General features: G+C 38.5%; 1 long non-coding RNA gene across 1 annotated transcript; it reads left to right on the top strand.

Moving 5' to 3' along the window:
* The first annotated feature begins 5,972 nt into the window (after positions 1–5,972).
* On the top strand, positions 5,973–6,699 carry LOC141800042 (uncharacterized). Its single transcript, XR_012599284.1, has 3 exons — positions 5,973–6,116; positions 6,189–6,536; positions 6,628–6,699. It is a non-coding gene; the product is annotated as an uncharacterized LOC141800042 (long non-coding RNA).
* The last annotated feature ends 2,014 nt before the right edge of the window (positions 6,700–8,713 follow it).

The following is an 8,713-nucleotide window of genomic DNA, read 5'->3' as shown; positions in this document are numbered from 1 at the left end:
CCACTAGAGGCTGGCTCCAAAAGTGGGTTGATGCTCATTACGTTACATGTTAAAAAGCCAAACTTAGCCCCAAAGCTATGGAGGACCAAAAAGCTAATTAAAAAAATAAACATTGAAGTAGAATTAAATATTAACAAGTAAGTAAATAAAAGCGCTCTGCTCTCATATTTATTTATTTTATGATGCAGACACGAGCAGACACCGTGGCTGTTGGCAGGACGTCTCGTCCATTAATGCACTCACAGGTCGATCAACCAATATACAACAACACGCTAAGGACCGCCCCCTCATTTGAAAAACATTTCCTTCTGTATTTCTGCTGAGAGGGTCTGCAAAATGAATTAAATAAATACAAGAGTAGAGTGCTTTTATTTACTTATTATCGATACTTAATTCTATTTCCACATTTATTATTGTATAAATTTTAACTTTCGTTCATTAATTTATGTATTTTCTTGTGTTTATATTTTTTATTTCTATATTTATTTTCACTTTTATTTATTTATTTATTTATTATGTTTATATTTTTGCATTTCTGTATTTTTCTTTCAATTGTATTTAATCATTTAATCATTAATTTTCTTATGTATATGTTTTTGTATTTATGTATTCATTTTACTTTTATTCATTTATTAATTTACTTATGTATATATGTTATTATTTATGTATATTTTTTCACTTTTATTCATTCATTTATTAATTCATTTATCAGTTTTTGTATTTATTTTTACTTTAATTCACTAATTTATTTTCTTATATTTATCATTTTATTTATGTTTTTATTTTCAATTTTATGCATTTATTTATTTATTTATTTACCTGTCTATATTTTGTTTTTGTATTTAATATTTACTATATATTAATATTTACTATATATATAATGTTTCATTTTCTGGTGTATACATGTTTTTTATGTATCAATTTTCACTTTTATGTATATATTTATTTATATATTCAATTGCTTATGTATATTTTTCATTTTTGTTTTTATTTTCACTTTTATTTATGTTTGATTTTGGCAGTTCTGGACCTCTATAACTCAACCAGTTTAGCTGCAGACTGAACATTTTTGTTGCCTGGTGTCAAAGTATTTTGGTTCCTGATTCTCAGTCCTCAGATTATGACAAATAAATTACATTTTTTTTTAACCAAAGAGAAAAAACACTCATCAGCCGGATTGTGCTCACTTTGACTCACAGATTCACGGTACTGGACTTTCTCAAACCGGTCCCACTTCCACTCTGTCACAGACTGAACTCTGCTTTATTTTTATCCCTTCACTCTGAAAAAGACACATCAGACAGAGACAGACAGAGACAGAGAGAGGAGGTTTCTTCCTCTTTGACTGATCGCAGAGTGGACCACTTCTTAGATCTGCTCCAAATTCATCTGTCAGTCCAGGAGGGTGTTACAGCTCCCTCCAACGTCAGGGGGAAAGATCGAGAAAACATCTCAAAGAGGCCTCAAAGCTAAAGTTACCTTCCTCACAAAATGACCCAGGCTTTCAAAAACCCCCAAACACAAACTCAGAGGTCCACAGGACGAGGAGAGAAAGTCTGCCGGGTGCTGCTCAAAGAGGAAGTGAGACTTTAATGAGGATATGAGGCTCAGCTTCATTAGAGACCACACACAGCTACTTTCTGTGTCCTGATCCTGAACAAACTGAGACACTTTGACAAAACTAAACCAGGGGAAGACGACGGATGAAGCTGAAGGACGTTCAGAGAATCATCTTAACTCTTTAACGTTCTGACATCTTGACATAAAAGATGATTATTATCAAACTGAAGGTTTAAACTTAAAGTCACTCCCACAACTTTTTTTTTATTTTTGAGGGTGATGTGGTGAAAAAAAAAAGAAGTGGTTTGTTTGAAAACTTGACCTCAGACAAGATTAAAGATGTTGAGGCATCCTCTTGGTTTCTGACTTGTGGAAGGGACAGATGAAGTCTTTCTAACAAACCAGAGACTAAGGAAGCTGTGTGAAATGTTAATCCAGACTGATTTTAAAGACAACAAACACTACGGTTCTTTGGTATCAGCCCACAGTTTCCAGTATTTTGTTGAAATAAGGAATTTTAACGTCTCACTGTACTCTGAGATGAAAGTGTGAGTTTCTTTGCTCTCCAGCTTCTGTCACAGCTCATCCCAAACCAGCTCCATAGACTTTAAGTCTGCAGACTGAGACTGTGCCAGCAGAGCCCTCCATAGCTCCGATCCCACCAAGTGGGTCAGTTGAACTCATCTTGGTATGGTGCACATTTTATGGCATTTCCTATTATTAAAACTGGCACAGGTCCCCGAATTACCCACCTGTACCGTCACACTTTTTGGTACCCTTCTGTTAGGGTGCCAGACATACTGATCCAACCCCAGAAGGTGGAGCTAGAAACACAGCAGCCATTAGCAACTGGCTCACACGCCGCCCACCAAGAAGGACACAGTTGGCTGTGGAAACACAAACAGGATCAGGCTTTACTGATCCAACCCGTACCAAACTGAAATGATCCGTACCGTACCGCTCTTTGGTACCCTTCTGTTAGGGTGCCAGATATACTGATCCGACCCCAGATGGTGGAGCTAGAAACACAGTGGCCTTCTGGCTCACACGCCATCTTCTATGAAGGGCACGGTTGGTTGTGGAAACACAGACAGGATCAGGCTTTATTGATCCAACCCGTATGAAACTGTTCTAATCCGTACCGTACCGCTTGGTGTGCCAGCAGAGCCCTCCATAGCCCCGATACCATCAAGTGGGTCTTTTTACTTCATGTCAGTACGGTACACTTTTTATGGCAAATCCTCTGATTAAAACTAGCACAGAACCCAAAATTGCCGACCCGTACCGTCCCACTTTTTGGTTCCCTTCTGTTGGGGTGCCGGACATACTGATCCGACCCTGGAAGGTGGAGCTAGAAACACAGTGACCTTCTGGCTCAAACACCGCCTACCAAGAAGGGTACGGTTGGCTGTGAAAAACACAAACAGGATCAGGCTTTACTGATCCAACCCATACCTAACCGTTCTGATCCGTACCGTACTGCTTGGTGTGCCGGCGGACAAACTGATCCAACCCCAGAAGGTGGAGCTAGAAACACAGCCGCCATCTGGCTCACACGCCACCTACCAAGAGGGCACAGTTGGTTGTGGAAACACGAACAGGATCAGGCTTTACTGATCCAACACATACCAAACTGCACTGATCCGTACCGTACAGTTCCGTACCACTTGGTGTGCCAGCAGAGCTCTTCATAGCCCCGATCCCACCAAGTGGGTCAGTTCACTTTGTGTTGGTATGGTATGCATTTCATGGCATTTCCTCTGATTAAAACTAGCACAGGTCCGAAAAAAATTACCGACCCGTACCGCACCTTTTGGTACCCTTTTGTTAGGGTGCCAGACATACTGATCCGACCCTGAAAGGTAGAACTAGAAACACAGCGGCCATCAGCATCTGGCTTACACGCCGCCTACCAAGAGGGCACAGTTGGCTGTGGAAACACAAACAGGATCAGGCTTTACTGATCCAACCCGTACCAAACTGTACTGATCCGTACCGTACCGTACCGCTTGTTGGAAACAGGGCTCTTGAGTCCAAGCTTATAGTTGTTCTGACAGAGCTTGGACTGATGTTTGGGCTCATATTATCTCACCGTGGGATAAACCCTGACCCATGAGGCTCAGTCCAGTGGGTACTGCTTTGGGGGGGCACTGCAGAATGCTGTGGGAGCTGTTTTTAGTTCAAAGTGCCTCTCACTCTGTATAAATCCCAGACCCTGGATCCAGTAAAACAGCCCTAGACCATCACGATTCACGCAGCTCAAGACCTATCTTTGAATCATTTCAAGTTACTGCACTTAAACTGCCTGAATTTTAATAAAAAAAGGGATAATTTGGGTTTTTTAATGAGCGGTAGTGTTTGAGATGTAGAAACACAGGAAAGGTTAAAAACTTATTAAACTGAATGTGTCACAGCTCTGTGTAAATTTACTGTTGGACAGCTGGTAAAATTAAAACACCTGCAGGCCCCACCCCTTAAAGTTCCTGAACCTTTGGAAAGAATCCCCCCAACTTCCCAAAGAGTTCCTGAAGAGGTACATAGTTCCTGGATTTGATATCAGAAGGTAAATGAGGGACACAGGCTCTTTGAGGATTTCCTGGGATCTGTGGACCAAAAGACTTTTTTAAAACGAGTGACTGATTTCTGCAGAAATGGGCACGTGATTGACTTAAAAAAAAAAAAGTAAAGCGTCTTGTGAAAAGGAGGAGTTTGATGTGAGCTTTTTAAAAAGGAACTGCATCATCCTGATGAAAAAAGTTCCTGGTTGTCAGTGAAGGACGACAGAAGTTAAACCATCAGAGCCGTGAATATGAAAACTTTTTATTTGTTGATCTTCTTCTTTGGTGAGTAGATCCTCTTTGTCGCCTCAGATTCACTGTTTTATCTCTCACTTTCCAGTTTTTAAATTTTCTAAGGTCTGTTTTTGTGACAGCTTTGTGACTCAGATTAATCGGGTGATTTTGAATTTAAGTGTGTGAACTTTATCTTTACCATTGTTCTTGCTTGGTTCTGAATTTACAGTTGTCTTAAATATTTTAAACTAAGTTTTAAAGAAACAGTTTTGAACATTTTTACTGAGGAGGCTCTGCAGCAGTAACTTCCTGCACAATGACAAAGCGAGATCTGGGGTTGAGAAATCTTTCTGAAATATCATTTTACACCATAACGGAAGTTTTTGTGCAATTGTGGCGCAAAACTGATCAAAGTAACCAGATAACGCAAGACATCAAAATAAATTATTTACAATTAGTCACCACTTAAATGTTCTAAAACTTTCGTCTTCACACTATTTATCTATTTATCTGTTTAGCTATTAATTAATTTATTTATGTTTTACCACCTAAAAAAAAACTACGAACAAAAAATGCTTAAATGTTAAAAAAGCAACAAAAAAAAGTTAGATAAAAAAAAATCATTTAAAAAAATAATAGATAATAATAATAACAATCTTAACAGTTACGATATGAGCATTGTTAGTAGATATTGTGTCATAATAATGATGGTGAATTTCTATGTTTATGTTTAAATGACCATCACAAGCTGTTATTAAAACCTAATGGTGTAAAACAGATCAGCTTTTGAAAAATAAAAAAATTAAACCCTTACAATAGAAATGAGTAACAAAAACGCATTAATTGATTAAAAAGAATTACGTAATATAATAATTATTTTTTTAAAGTATAAAAGTCATTTAATAATATTTTTTTATATATCATATCAATTTTTTTTCAAATAATATAAAAGAAATTATTAATACAAAAGGTACTGTCATGGTAATTATATTTGCATTTACTACTGTCATTCATTTAGTATGTGTAATACTTTAATGAAAAGAAGTTAAAATTAAAAAATTTAAAAAATATGTCAAATAAAATGCAGAAACCCACTATTAAAAAAATAAAATAATGGAAAATAATGAAAACACATTTTAGCAAAAAAAAAAAATGAAATCGTTTTGAAAATAACATATTTTTAAAAGTTTTTACATAGTGTTATTCATCATTTCAATATAATATTATTTTTTTTTAATTTATAAATATAAATTATATCAATAAAATGACAAAGTCATTAGGTTTATTTAAATATGATGATGCAAAAGTGAATGAAAAAAAATAAATTTATTAACAGACAAATTAAAAAGTTTTAGTTTTTAAGTCTTTTAGACATTTAAAAATTATAAAAGTTATTATTGAATATTTTTTATAGTCAAAAAAATATTTTAAAAATTTAAAACATTGTTACAATTTTATTTAACATAACAATGATTATAAGCATTATTAAGCAAGAGATCATAAATCCGACCTTTCCTGTCTCTCTATCAGTCACTGCAGCTCTGAGACTTCAGGAACATCACGGTGTGAGGAGCGGTGGAGAGGGATTAGACTCACGTTGAGCTTCGGTGCAGGGAAAGATGACAGGAAACGCGCTGAGCGCCTCATAATCTCTCTCTCTCTCTCTTTGGGGTTCAGTTTGCTGCCTGGGGTCACTTTGGCATATGGGCCTCTGGGATCAAACCACCAACCACGCTCTACCCCTGAGCCACCGTCTCCACAAACGTAAGCGCATGTTCAGATCACTGAGTGCAGCAGATCACAGTGAGATAATAACTGTTCCTGTTTGTTCTCCAGGAGAACTGGATGGAAAGGATCCCAACAACTCTACAATCCCAGTCTTCAATGGAACTGAAAGAAAACACTTTTTTGAGCTTTTTAAGTTCAACTCCTCTGCGAGATTTGCGGTCTTATGTAGAGACGAGTGCAGAGGTGAAGACCTTCTTATTCAAACGGCTGGTAAGATCGGTCTGAGTGGCAGATATTGCATTCATTCTTTGAAACCAGCGACCCGACAACATCCTTCAGCAATAATTTTAACAATTAGAAGCCTGACCAAGTCCGACTCTGGACGGTACAGAGTTGGGTTTATCAGCAAGTCACATCAAGTACCAGCCCTGGTGTTTGAGATCAGGGTAGAAGACGGTGAGTTTCTTCATTGACGCCTGCCGATGTATCAAATTACACGCTTCGTTTCATTTCACAGAGCACGTTGTGTTATTTCTGTTTCTCACAGCTCCAGCCACCGAAAGTCCAAACACCACAGTCCATCCTGTCCCTGCAACAACCCGATCAACACCAGCTCCAGGTACGTGCATGTGGTTTAAAGGTAGAGTCTGCAGGAATTTTGGTTGCGTGTTCGTAACACAACATTCAAACTGGGCTCCTCCTTCCTGGATCAGTGCCAGCAGCAGCACACTCAATAGCCCAGCAACCACCTGTAGCATCGCGTTTCTACGTGAAGACTCGAGAGCTGTGCACCTGACTTGGCATGTTAGCACAAGCTAATCATGGGTGTTTGACACATACAGTGGAGAAAAATAAGTATTGAACGTGTCAACATTTTTTTCCAAAGCTGCAATTCAAACCAAATTTCTCCCAGACATTGGTATTAACTCAAATAATCCACACATGAAAAGAAATCACAACGTTTAGGTCCATAAATAATGATTATGTGGAATTAAATACGATAACACAGGAAAAAAGTATTGAACACAGCATGGAAAGGCTGTATGCTTTGGCAAGGAAATGCTCCATACCACCTGAAATCTGTCAGTAATTATTACTTGAACTTCCAATTAGTGCAAACCAACATCAGCTGGGCTAGAGCAAACTGATGGTCCTATAAATAGGTTGTTTTTTCACCAAGCAGTTAAATACCACACACCTCATGATGGGTAAAGGCAAAGAGCTCTCTGAAGACATTCACAACCTGATTGTTGCTCAGCATCAGAATGGAACTGGTTACAGACTTATATCAAAGCACCTGAATATTCCAGTCAGCACCGTTGGGGCCATTATTCACAAGTGGAAGAAGCACCACCTTACCATCAACAGGCCACGCACAGGAGCTCCTTGAAGATTTCTGACCAGGGAGTCAGAAAGATAGTCAGAAGAGTACTCAACCAGCCAAGGACCACCCTGAAAGTGCTCCAGAAAGATTTGGAGGCAGCAGGTACATTTGTTACAGAGAAAACAACAGGCAATGCACTCCACCACCATGGCCTCTATGAACACTCAGCCCGCAAGACTCCATTCCTCAAGAAAAGGCATGTTGAAGCTGGTTTAAAGTTTGCTAAACAGCATCTTGACAAGCCTGTAGAATACTGGGAGAATGTTGTCTGGTCAGATGAGACCAAAACTGAACTTTTGGGCTGTCATACTACAGACCATGTTTGGAGGAGAAATGGCTCTGCACATCAGCCAAAAAACACTACACCAGCAGTGAAGTTTGGAGGTGAAGCATCATGGCATGGGGTTGTTTGTCATCTCATGGTGTTGGCAAACTTCATATAACTGACGGAGCAATGAATGGAGCCATGTATGGGGAAATTCTTGATCTGAATCTGCTGCCATCCACCAGGATGATGAAGATGAGACGTGGCTGGACCTTCCAGCAGGACAACCATCCAAAGCACACGGCAAAGTTGACTCTCAAATGGTTTCAAAAAAAGAAAATCAATCTGCACCAAAGACTATTCAAGATTTAAAGACAATCTGTGCAGAGGAATGGGCCAAAATCACACCTGAGCAGTGTGGGCCATTAGTTCAAACATACAAGAAGCTTCTGGAAGCTGTCATTGCAAACAAAGGCTTCTCCACTAAGTATTAGATGAGTCTCAATTAGCGTGTTCAATACTTTTTTCCTGTGTTACTGTACTTAATTCACCATAATCATTATTTATGGACCTGAACGTTGTGATTTCTTTTCATGTGTGGATTATTTGAGTTAATACCAATGTCTGGGAGAAATTTCATTTGAATTGCAGCTTTGGAAATAAATGTGATGAGAAAAAAGTTGACACGTTCAATACTTATTTCCCCCACTGTACCTAGGTAGCAGACAGCTAACTTGTTTCGCTCTTTGTGAGTGAAATTCGAGCCAAGCTTCTTCCTCGTTTAGGAAAAAGCTTTATCTGTTTGGCTGCTTTTCTTGTTTATGTCCACTATTGTAGCCGCTCAGGATAGCATCTCCCCTTGCGATCACTGACAGAAAGTCACTTAGACACTGGGTGCGCTGTGATTGGCTGATGTAACCATGGAACATGACCTTATTCTACACCACACCCAAAGAATTCAACTTTTTTTTATTTCAACGTTCA

This window comes from Halichoeres trimaculatus, unplaced genomic scaffold, assembly GCF_033239565.1.
Source record: "Halichoeres trimaculatus isolate MK-OKI-2021-1 unplaced genomic scaffold, fHalTri1.1 fHalTri1_scaffold_11, whole genome shotgun sequence".
Taxonomy (NCBI): domain Eukaryota; kingdom Metazoa; phylum Chordata; class Actinopteri; order Labriformes; family Labridae; genus Halichoeres; species Halichoeres trimaculatus.
The sequence above is the reverse complement of the archived record's forward strand: the minus strand, read 5'-3'. Positions and strand labels throughout refer to the sequence as shown.